Below are 13,160 nucleotides of genomic sequence, written 5' to 3' on the forward strand. Positions count from 1 at the left end.
CTACTGCCAACCATCCTCTCCCTCTGAGCTCTGAGGTTCCTGGGCTTTTTCTTTGTACTTCTGAAGTAATTTTCTGAAAGTGCCAGGTGTTTACTTGACAGTGCTGGGAGCTTCGGCACTAATGGGAAAGATTTAGAATGGCCAATGTATAAATATGGATTGTTTGTAATCAGATTTTTTGTTTTGTAATAATTTGCTAACTCATAGTTCTTTTATTTCTAGAAATTCTGATGAAGTCAAACTTTTTTTTTAATTGAAGCATAATTGACATAACATTTCAGGTGCACAGCATGATCATTTGATATTTGTATATATTGCCAAATGACCACTACAGTAAGTCTAGTAACAACCATTGTCATATATAGTTACAAATCTTCTGTGATGAGAACTTTTAAGTTCTACTCTTTCAGCAACTTTCAAATACGCAATGCAATATTTACTATAGTTGGTTGCCATGCTGTATGTACATTACATCCCCAGGACTTACTTATAACTGGAAGTTTGTACCTTTTGATCCTCTTCGCCCATCTCACCGCCCCCCACCCCCAGCTTCTGTCAACCCCCACCAGTCTGCTATCTATGAGATTGGTTTTTGTTTTATTTTAGATTCTACATATATAAATGAGGTCATAGGGGATTTGTGTCTCTGCCTGACTTACTTCACTTAGCATGATGCCCTCAGGGTCCATCCATGTTGTCACAAATGGCAATATTTCATTTTTACGGTTGAATAATATTCCATTGTGTTTATATACCTAACATTCTATTCATTCATCCTGTGGTGGATACTTAGGTTGTTGCCGGGTCTTGGCTGTTGTACATAACAGCTGCAATGAACATAGGGGTGCATACATCTTTTCAAGTTAGTGTTTTCATTTTCTTTGGATAAATACCCAGAAGAGGAATTGCTGGGTCATAAAGTAGCTCCACTTTTAATTTTTTGAAGAACCTCCATACTGTTTTCCATAGTGGCTACACCAATTTGCAATCCCAACAGTACACAAGGGTTCCCTTTTCTCCATATCCTCCCTAACTGTTGTTGTTTGTTGTGTTTTAGATAATAGCCTATCTAACAGGTGTGAGGTGGTATATATATTGTGGTTTTGATTTGCATTTCCCTGGTGATTGGTGATGTTGAGTATCTTCATGTGTTGGACATCAGTATATCTTTGGAAAAATGTCTATTCAGATCTTCCCATTTTTTAATCAGATTTTTCTTTTTTTTTTGGCTATTGAGTTGTATGAGTTCTTTATAAGTATTTTTGGATGTTAACCCATTATCGGATACATGATTTGCAGATATTTTCTCCCATTCAGGAGGTTGCCTTCTCATTTCGTTGATGGTTTCCTTTGCTCTGAAGAGCTTTGTTTCTTGTAGTCCCACTTGTTATTTTTGCTTTTGGTTTTGCTTTCAGATAAAAAAAAATCATTGCCAAGACCAATGTCGAATCTACTGTGAATGTTTTCTCCTGGGAGTTTTATGTTTTCAGGTTTTACATACAAGTCTTTAATTCATTTTGAAAATTTTGGGTTTTATGAGATATTTTGTAAGTTGCAGCTAAATAGGGTATTTCCAGTGTTTCTTGCTACTAATTTTTTCAGGTGTTCTCATTCATCCATGCATTTATCAAAAATTTTCATAGTAGATGAATAAAATTGACTCCTGCTATTACTCAGTATGACTACCCTTTGACGTTTTATAGTTAATGAAAATTTCCTTTAAGTCATCTTGAAGGATCACATGCTAGAGAAATTGTAAGTGACGACCAAGTCTCCAAATTGTGGCTCAATTGTGACTTAAACTCAGGTTTCCTACATTCTTGCATTGTTTTCCTGATACTAGATCCTCACCGAGTCAAAAACTGTTAGTTTGATTCTTTTTCACAGTTCTGTGAAGTGACTTGGGGATGAAATGGAAAGTGATGGGTAGTAGGAAGTTATATTGCTTGGATGCCATTTATTAGCATTTTTCCTTACTACAGTAGTTGATATGTAACTTCAACCATCAAAATGGTTAAAATGTTACGGTCATTTGAAAACATTCTAAATAGGCAGTCAAGTGCCAATATTTACAGCTTACTCTCACATCCTGGAATGAAGAATCTGTCAGGTGGTCTGAGTTTTTAACTCCTTTTCCAGTTTGAAATTTCTGATTCCCACAAAATTTGGTGCAAGTGAAATATTTTAGATACCAGTAATTTAAACAAGCTATATTTTCAAATATGGCCAGAAGAATTCATTATGAATCAATAAAAGTGTCAATTATTAGTTGAGTAGAATGCATGTTTGCAAACAAACAATTTTAATTCTTCAAAGAGTTGATCATTTGATCACTTTTTAAGAGGTTGCTATCTCCAATTAAATCCTTATGCTAAAGTTTTGTTTGATTAACTGGTTTTTATTATGTTTTGTTGTTTTTATTATAGTAGAGGGAATGTTAAATTCAAAAGTCAGATTAGTTTTACAACTCAGTCAATCCAGCCTTTGGGAATATAGTTAAAAGAGGTGTAAACTCTCCACCCCCAAGGTGAATACATTTAATTTGAATAATTTAGGGAAATTGGCTACTTCCATGTTTGTGAGTAATTTTTTAAATATAATGCAAAAGTGGAGTAGTGAACCTCTAAGAACACATACAGCTCAGCTTCAAAATTTAAAACATTTTTCAAATTTTGTTTCATCTGTTCCCTGACTTATTTTCCTTTTGTATTTAAACACACATGTCAGATGCCATATTATTTCACCCATAATTTTTCTGTATATCTTTTAACAGATGAGTTTTTTAAAATACATAATCATTGATGCCATTATCATACCCAACAATTTCCTTATCTGAAATTGAGTCTATTTTAAAGTTCATGATTGTTTAAAAAAACATCATTTTATAGTTGGTTTGTTTGAATCAGGACCCACTGGGGTCCACACACTGCTAATATGTCTCCAATCTCTTAATCACTTAACATACCCCCCACTCCATTCTATTTCTTTGCTAATGAAACTGGATCATTTTCAGAGAATTTCCCGTATTTAATATTTCATCAGAGTGGTATCTATTCCTTTAGTCCCCATTTATCCTGTAAACTGATAGGTAATGAGGGGAAGTTTTTTTATAGAGTCCCTTCTAATAAAAGGTTAGAAACACACTTAAGTTACAAATCTTAATGAAATAATGGATCCAGGCACCAATCAGTGGAATGGGAAAGCCATTGGGAAAAATTAATAGAGGACTTCATAATGGAGGGATGAGGCTGGTAACCACATGACCTCAGTATTCAATCTGAACCGAGCGTACAACCAGCTGATGAGCTTCTGAGGTTATGCAATAGAAAACATACAGCACCTCTAGTGGTATTGTGTTAAAAAAAAAAAAAATGAACCTGGACTTAATCAAGCTTATAGGTTGAAATTGTAATATAAAGAAGCGTCCAACCCTTTTTTGTCCATCATCTCGTAAGCTAATTCCTTGATGTATAGACCAGTGAATTTAACTTGGGCTTACCTGCATGGTTCCAACTTTAATCCTCCTAGGTCTCTGTGTTTGGAGAAGTAAGTTACTATAGATAATGTGTTCCCGTGTATAGCGCACCCACGTTTTTGGCCCAAACTTTCAGGGAAAAAAATCTTTCGTTATAATTTTTTAATTCAAATTTTTATTTGTTTGCACTTAAGTACTTGTTTTTTGTATTATAAAGGAATTTCAGTATTTTAAAACATGGTACAAGAAATTTTATGTAACAATTATGAAACACAAGAACAGATACACAGTAACAAGTTTATGATATTTACACATAGAAGGCCAAGAAATCTGTCATGCAAGTTTGTCATAAGATTATATTCCAGGGTATTTTGCATACGGATTATCATTATTGATTTCTAGAGTCACACTTTTAACTCATAAGCGTAAATAGAAGAATTAAAAAAATTTGTATAGATACGTAATTAGTACTACCCATGTATAATGCACATCCTTATTTTTCCCTCACATTTGGGCAAAAATGTGTGCATTATACACTGCAAAATATGGTACTTTCTTACTTGGAATTGCTTAGGGGTAACATCTATGTTACAGGGTGACTCCTAGCAGATTACCTGATGTTTAGTAGTCTCTTAATAAATAGTAGTAATAAATAGTAGTTACTTTGTTTTCTGTAAATGCTTTAACCCAGATGACCTGTTTATTACTTTTCCAATAATGTTAACTGTTCTTTATGGAACAAGGAATTACTAAACTATCAAGAATTCCTCTTTTTGATCTCTAACATTGTAGTTTTTATTATGACATTTTACAAATTGGAAGGAGGAATAGAATTTTTAAATTTGTTTTTTTACCAGTCAAGAACATCTACTATTCAGATACATTTTCTTATAGTCACTCGTTTCCTGGTTTTAAATGTTGCAATTCTGGGGAGAAATCTACATAATTAAAAGACTGAGACATAGATTTAATTATGAAGACTTGAAAACACCCTAAATATCCTTTGAGGCAGGTACCTCATAGGCCTAGTTCTTTTAGATACTGTTAACAGCAGTTACATGTAATGAGATGAATTAAAGATGAATTGTAGATTCGTTGACGTTCCCAGTGACTTGAAATGTTTTCCATTATAAATGAAAGTTGAGTTTTTTAGCTTAAAAAAAAACCAGTACTTTTAAAATCTCCTGGATTTGCTCTTAACTAAAGGCAACGTAGGCAGGTACAGTTTTGAGTATGAATGACAAGAGCAGGCCTAAATGATATTTTGAGTATGTCATTGATAGAGGAGTTTAAGAGATTTTGCTATTTTTACTTAATGTTTTTCCAATTACGTTAGAAACATTTAAATTATTTTGTATGTCCTCACAATTGCAAATGAGAATAATGTTTGTGTGAAGATGTTTGCTTGCAGAATCATATTGGGTTCAGACCCTGAGACTCCCGTGTTTACCTGAAAATAAGACCTAGCCGGACCATCAGCTCTAATGCATCTTTTGGAGAAAAATTTAATATAAGACCCGGTCTTATATTACATAAGACCCGGTATGATATCATATTATACCCTGTCTTACAATTTTTGCTCCAAAAGACGCATTAGAGCTGATAGTCCGGCTAGGTCTTATTTTCGGGGAAACGGTACCTGTATAGGTGGACAAATCACATATTCTCTGTAGTCTCCTCATCTATGAGTTGGAGTACTAACACTTCCCAAGAGTGGTGGTGAGGATTAAATGAAATAATTTACATAAAGTGCTTGTGTATAATAGCAATTAATTTCAATGTTTCTTAATTTATTCCCTATATTCTTGATTTATATAATATTCTATAGTCTGCAAGTTATATTCCTATACTTTTGGTTTAAGTCCTATAGGAATCATGTAAAATGCGCACTAATAGATACTGTTTTATTTTTGTGTGAGCATAGTATATCTATTTTGGTCCTTTTTGTGTCTAAAAGTGTTTTTGTCTGTTTTTTGTAGGAAGTAAATCCAGTTGGGTCTTGCTTTTTATCTTATCTGACAAGCTTTGCCTTATGTTTGTGTGTTTAGACTATTTATATTTAATGTGATCATTGATATTGATGGGTTTAGATCTACAATCTTTCCATATTGTTTGTTCTTTGTTCCCATTTTCCTCTTTTTCTGCCTTATTTAGGATTGAATATTTTTCATGATTCCACTTTCTATCTTTTGGTGGTATATTAGCTATAATTAGGCGTGTGTGTGTCAGTTGTTGTAGAGTTTGTAGTATACATCCTTATCATTGTATGCCTTTAAGGGGTATTACACCACTTCACATACAGTAAAAGAATCTTTGAACGTAAACTATTTCACCCCTCCTGGGCCTTGTACTATTACTGTCATACATTTTTACTTAGCTGGATGTCAAAACCCCACAATACACTGCTATTTTTACGTTATACCATGAGTTATCTTTTTTTTTCTTTTTTTTGTAGTGTAACTTCATCACTTTCTTCAAATTTTCAAAATAGTCTTTATTCCACATTTTTAGTATTGAAAAGATCCATAAGTTAAGTGCACCACAGTGTAGAGAGACATACAAAACAACTTCCATAACAATCAATGGTAGTCAAACATCACATGTACAGAACACAAAATTTAGATGAACTGAATTTACCAGATAAAAATCCAATTGCCAAAAACAAAAATCAAAATATTAAGGATTCCTGAAGTATTCTTAAACCTAATGAGATTTCACTGGACTTAGTTTAGTCATTTTGTAGTGAGGCATGCACAATATGATCCCATTAACCCAGCTTAGAAATTCTGGGGAGCCGTGAGTGGCTGCAGCAGACACTTGGACAATAAATACTAACCAATTTTTATCTGAAAATCCCCCTTAATTTGGCTCTAAAGTCGTCAGACTTGTGAAATGCATCCTCCTCCTTGCCCCTGACCCCATTTTAAACAAACTTGTTTATAGTGCAGTTTGCTATTCTTTGTTCAAACAAGCTCAGTATTTCTGGCACCCAAGCAAATTTGGGTTTGGTTCATGTATGAAAAAACAACCTATGAGGAGGGTCCAAAAGGCACCCTCCACTTTTGCCTGACGAAATGCAAAAGCAGAAGTAATGGGTCTGATTGGGGCCCAGAGGGGTCCAGAGGATCCTTGTGAAAGCCTAGTTAAGAAATGACAAGTGGGGAGAAGTTCAAGGAGAGAAGGAAATTAATCTGACCTGTCTGTCCTGACCCATTGATTCAATGGAGAATGGTGGGAGGGAATGGACAACTGGGGTCGAAAGAGGGATGTAAGACAGGATGGAAAGGGGAAAGGCAGACCACTAATGCTTTTCATTTATAACAAGTAATAAAAATCAGACTGTTTAAGATTAAAGACCAATCAGAATAATTTGGCAACTTCCTAAGGGAAGATCAAAGTTCCCTCCAAACCTAATTTGGTTTATTACTAAAAGTGACCAGTATGGTACAGTATTATTCCAGAAGGATTAAAGGAAGACCCTTAGGGTTGCTTCATCCACATTTATTTTATAAATGGATGCCTCCCTTACCTCAAAATGATTTAGGGAGGTGCTGCTACCATTAATTACATGGTTCCTTATTAAGTTTGACAAGTGCCTGACAGTTTGGGCACCAGAAAGACACCCAACAGCATATCTAAACTGCAACTTCAGGTTAATGTGACTATAGCAGTTACATTGTGAGAAGTGCTGAAGGTATGTGATGTCTCTCTGGGCACAGAGGTGGCCTTGGTTCTTCACCAACTGTAACTACCATCTGTACCACCCATGAAGAAGTTTCCCATCAGCTGAGTTACCAGGACATTGGCTCCCTGCATGACTGCAAGCTGAGAAGCACTGGAGGGCGTCCAGGGGATGGAGAGGAATGTCAGCAGTATCCCCAGCTCCAAATTGGCATCTGCATCATAGCTTCCTATCTTCCACCAGAACTGTTGAACCAGGTGGATAGATAGGGCTGGATAATAAACCATGGGGACTGTGGAACTAAAGGTCCAACAGCCACACACTGGGCTATGGGAAAATAGGGTAAGGTGCCAGGAAATGCAACTGACATGGCAGGGACTGCAGCCCCTGGGTCACAAAGCTCGGACAAGCTCTGAGTTGGCAGGTGGAGCATCTGTATAGGGAGGAGCCTGAGGAAGATGCAAGGTCGGCAGGTACTCTGGATTGCCAGGAGGCTGCACAGGGTGGTTTGGCTGCGTTGGATACTGACCTTTGCTATTCGTGGTGGCTGTGGGTCTGGTTCAAATTGGCGTCGCAGAGGGTTATTTTTTTCGCCCTCTTCCTGTTCTGTCATAGTCACTTCCCGTGTTCCAGTTATGTTTTTTTAAAGATTTAAATAAGAATTCTTATATTTACCCACATAGTTACATTAATACTTCCAATGCTCTTCAATCCTCTGTGTAAATCTATATTTCCATTTGGTATGGTTTTTTTTTCTGCTTCAATTACAATTGACCTTTGAATAATGTAGTAGTTAGGGGAGCATATATATAACTTAAGTTGGAGGATTCCCAGCCATGGAGTTGACCCTTGAACAGACTGGGTTTGAACTGTGCAGATCAATTGGAAAAAACACGCATATAAGTGAACCCGGGCACTTCAAACCCGTGTTATTCAAGGGTCAACTGTACTTCTGTTAATGTTTCTTTTTGTTATGGGTCTGCTCGTGATGAATTCTCAGTTTTTGAATGTTTGAGAGTATTTAGTCTTTCTTTGTTTTTTGAAAGATATTTTTCATTGGGCATAGAATTCTAGGTTGACAAAAGATGTTTATCTTCTGGGTTGCATTTTTTCCAATGAAAAGTCTGCTGTTGTTGGGACGGTTTTTTCCTGCAGCCCTCCCCCCCAAGAATTCCATACCCTTATCGGAGCTGCCTCCCTCCATACCCTTATCGGAGATGTCTCCCGTGGGCACTATGGTTAGAGGCCTCCCTGTCAAAACAATGTTGAGCGATCACATCTGCTAGGGACGGACCTCCCCGGCACCCCGGCCAGATTTCCCCCTAACCCGGAGGCCTAACCCTATAAAACAGAGCACCTGACCCCAGTTAGTGCTCATTTCTTTGGGAACAATCCCACTGAGCCCGCTGGCATAATAAAGCTGTGTTCTCCCTGATCTCTGCGTGCCACTTGAGTCTCTCGATCCTCGTCATTCTTCCGCAACACTGCTATGTTTCTTCCTCTACACGTGTCTTTTTGTCAGGTTGCTATTAAGTTTTTTTCTTTACTATTCCTTTTAAGCAGTTTGATTATGATGTCCCTTGTGCGGTTGTTTTCATATTTCTTTTGCTTGGGTTCCTTGAAATTCTTATATCTGTGAGTTTATTGTTTTTATCATATTTAGAAATAATGGCTGAAAAAAATTTCTAATATTTTTTTCTGCTCTCTCCCCTAGGGACTCTAGTTACTCACATTATCCCACTGCTCACTGACACTCTGTTAATTCTTTTCTATTGTTTTCCATCTGTTTCATTTTGGATAAGTTTCTGTTGCTGTATTTTTAAATTCATTAATCTTCTGCAGTGTCTAGTCTACCTTTAAACCATCCAATGTATTTTTTTCATCTCAAAGATTGTCATTTTTTAATCTCTAGAATTTTGTCTTAGGTCTTTAAAAATTTTTCATGTTTCAACAAGTTCAATCTTTCCTTTTAGTTCTGTGAACATATGGAATACAGGTATAACTTTTAATATTCTTTTCTGCTTATTCTGTCATCTCTTTCATTTCTGGGTTGGTTTTGATTGCTTTTTCTTATAGTATGGGTCATATTTTCTTTCGGCTTTACATGTCTGGTAATTTTACCTTACGGGGTACTGGATATTTTTATATTCCTATATACTTGAGCTTTATTATGGGGTATGATTAAGTTACTTGAACCAGTTTGATCTTTTGGGGTTTGGGTTTTAAGCTTTGTTAGGCAGGACAGAGCCACATTTAGTCTAAGGCTGGGTTTTCCCTACTACTAAGGCAAAGGCTTTTGAGTACTTACTGTGCCCAATGCACTACCAGGTTTTCCATGCTGGCTGGTGGGAAGAACGATCCATGGCCTTAGTGAGCTGCAGGGATTGTTTCCTCTAGTGATTAGTTTCATTTTGGGGGTGGTTCTTTCCTGGCCTCAGGTAGATTTATCACAGATGTGATAACCTCAGGTGAAGCAATGTCCTCTGTGCAGCTCTTTTCACTCCTCTACCCTGCAATTCTACCCGCCTTGGATTCCTTGGACTTGCAGCTCTCTTCACCTCAGGGTGGCTCTGCCTGGGTCCTCTTCCCTGCACTGTGGCCTGAAAAAACTCTCCAGAGAGTAAGCTGGAGCAATCCTTGAGTTCATTTCATTTGTTTCCCATCTCCCAAGGATCACTGCTTTTCACTGTCTGACGTCCAATGTCTTGTAAACTGCCATTTCATTACAGTTCGTCTAATTTTCTAGTTGTTTCAGATAGAGTAAATCTAGTCCTTGCCAGTATCTCCATTTTACAAACCAGAATACTGAGAGTCTGAAATAGTAGCTGTGAGCTTTTAATGGAGCCAGAAAAGTAGGCATTACATGTTAAAACCTGGTGCTTTTCCCACCATATCACACTGCTTGTTCAGTGTAACATTTTTTTCAGGTAATTGAAACTTATCCTGTTAAGCCTTATAGCTTAATTTAAGCCATTTTTGCTGGAAATTTTAAAAAAATGATTAAGTACTCCTGCCTTCTTAAAGAGAGCATTTTGAACATATTTGAACCTTCTCGTTATCAACATTGGTTATGTTTTTTTGCAGTGGTTGTCAACCTTATCTGACCCAAATAATCCCTTCTTTATAAAATATTTGTAATGCTTTTTATCCTGAAGTGTCCAAGCCCTTGTCAATCATCAGGCAGGGTTGCCACACACTGTTGTTCAGTCACAAGTCATGGTTTTGAAGAGGTGATGTCCCTTGGCCAAAGGCCACAGCTCCTGCTGAGCAGAATTTTTTTTGTTTTAAATTGGGGAAGGGGAACAGGACTTTATTCGGGAACAGTGTGTTTTCCCCAGGATCTATCAGCTCCAAGTCAAGTTGTTGTCCTTTCAATCTTAGTTGTGGAGGGCACAGCTCAGCTCCAAGTCCAGTTGCCGTTGTTCAATCTTAGTTGCAGGGCGCGTAGCCCACCATCCCTTGTGGGAGTCCAACCAGTAACCTTGTGGTTGAGAGCACACGCTCCAACCAACTGAGCTATCTGGGTGCCCGGGAGCTCAGTGGCAACTCACTGTCTTCATTCTAGTTGTGGAGGGCGCAGCTCTTTGGCCTATGTGGGAACCGAACAGGCAGCCACATTGCCCAGAGCTCGCACTCTAACCAACTGAGCCACCTGTCCACGCTTGAGCAGACCTTTTTATATAACTCCAAGCAGTCACAGTGTCCTCACAACACTTCCCTCCCCTTACCCCTTCAGCTAGGGGTGGTAATGGCCTCCCAGTGTTGATAGCCCAGGGTGTTTCCTCAGCATCCCCTGTTGATTTCCCTTAGCCTGCCCCTTTGTAAAGAGTCTCTACCTTCACACTGTCTTCAGTCTGAGGATGCCTTCTGTTCCTTCCAGGACCCCAGCTGACACAAGACAGCATTTTCTTCCTTGCCTTTTAAAGTGAGTTGTAGGTAGTAAACATATTTTCACCTTTTCTCAGTTCACTTGAGAAATACAGAGTGCCAAAAAAAATGTATACAGAATTTAAGAAAGGAAAAAAACTGTATTGAAATTACACTGATAGTAACCACTTTGAGTACCTCTTGTAATTGCAGAAGTCAAACATGACTTGTATTCATCTTTTGTTATTGGTATATATTGAGTATCACAATTTTAATACAATTTCTTCCTTTCTTAAAATATATATACTTTTTTTGCATCCTCTGTATTTATTGAGCACCAACAGTGTGCCAGACCTGTCCTGTTCTCTGAGAAAACAGTAGTGAACAAGACAAGGGCAAAATGGTTAATAAAAAGGTAACTTTAAATAGTGATAAATGCCCCGACCCCCTGAGTAATTCTGAAAGGGACTCTCAGGTGTAATCATGTTAGGTTGGGCAGTCGGAAGGTCTTTCAGAGACAGTGAGATTTGAGGACCTGGGGACTTTGAACTGAAGGATAAGGAGAAGCTTGTTGTTCAAAGATCTGAGAGCAGGATACCCCAGATAGGTAGTGGGCAAGAGCAAAGGCCAATGAGCTTGGCTTATTCCATATATAGAAGCTTCTGAAACATTAACAAAGATAGATGATGGGCAATTTACCTATGTGTTTGTAGTAAGAATGAAGTGCTAGCTTGTAATATGGCATTGTCCTTTTTTCAGAGTAGACAATCCAGTTTGCTTAGCAATTATATTCTGAAAAAACATACACTAGAGTATAGCATGGTGCCAAGACCTGTATAACCACCTAAATGTAACCCCAATTTACCCAAGGTCACAGCTACAAAGTTGCACAGGTGAGATGACAAACCATGTTCTGATTTATTCTGATCTCAGAGGTTTTTCCCCCCTCCCAGTTAAGGACTTAGGAAGGAATGTCAGCAGGAGGGCCTCAACAGTTTTAAGAGATAAGTAATAATCCATCCACAGAAATTAATAATCTAAAAATACCCAAAGAGTGAGAGAGAAGATAGATATAACAGTTCTTTTTCTCAAAAACAATTGTGGAGTTGCCCAAATTACAAAGATCTAAATTAGCAGTTTATTGTTTTTATTTGAGTATTAGAGGAGTAAGTGGAAGGGTTACTTGGGACCCATTTTAGGATATAAATATGTCTGGTTGGAATCTGAGGGAGCAGAGACCTGACTTCCAGCCTTTCTCCTCTTTCTTGAAAACACTGTTAGGACCACTTTCTTCTCATTCAGCCTTTCTTACCTTAACCTTGTGAGGCAAATTTGCAGCAAAATCACAATATAGATTAAATATGCATAGTGGATTACTGTTTTTGGCCAAGTGTTTCTACTACAGAATTAAGTCATCAGCTCAACAAAAGTTGGAATTGTTTTCGCCCATCTTTTTCATTTGTTATTGTCTCAATTTTCTGAAATGAAAGCCCTCCCTAGGTCAGGAACAAGGTCTTACAATGTCTGTTTCCCAGCAGCACGTGTCTGGCACATAATAAATGGAGAGAATTTAGATTCTAAGAGGTATCTTTCTGCTTGGTGCAATCTACCCTGACAGTCTCTAAATGTGGGCGTGCAGAGGTCACTTTCGGCCACCAAGAGGCGCTAAAGCGCCATCAAGGACGGACTCACTTAAGTTTTCCACAGGGTTTGAAGTTTTGACCTTTTAAAAAATTGTCAGAAAGGTTAATTCACAAGTTTAGGGGAATTTTCGCCAGGTATGAATGATGCTCCAGTCAGAGGTGAGCTGCAGAAGGCGCTCTGAGTCTCTCGGCCCGCCTTAGATTTCTTGGGATCGCAGTGGGAGCACGGACTGGGGAGTCACAGAGGTGCGCGCGCCGGAGTGGGTGCAGCCCAGTGCCCGGGGCAGCTGAGGGCGGAGGTGTGCGCTGCGCGGGGTCCGCCAGGCGCGCTGGGGGTTCCTGGAGCCAGCTCCCTTCCCACCCCCGCCCCCTTGCCGCGCCGGGCTGGCCGGGCCGCTCCTCCCCTGGGTGGGTCCCGGCTCCTTTTCTGGCAGGGTCTATTTGCATAGAGGAAACTGCCCAAAGTGGCCGTGAAGGAGCTGGCGGCAGGGAA

The 13,160-nt window shown here is 38.4% G+C and overlaps 1 pseudogene; it reads right to left on the reverse strand.

Annotated features, from left to right (window-relative positions):
• Positions 1-7,177: 7,177 nt before the first annotated feature.
• LOC109435677 (DAZ-associated protein 2) lies at positions 7,178-9,494 on the reverse strand (annotated as a pseudogene).
• Positions 9,495-13,160: the final 3,666 nt, after the last annotated feature.

The sequence above is a fragment of the Rhinolophus sinicus genome, linkage group LG10 (assembly GCF_036562045.2).
Source record: "Rhinolophus sinicus isolate RSC01 linkage group LG10, ASM3656204v1, whole genome shotgun sequence".
NCBI lineage: Eukaryota > Metazoa > Chordata > Mammalia > Chiroptera > Rhinolophidae > Rhinolophus > Rhinolophus sinicus.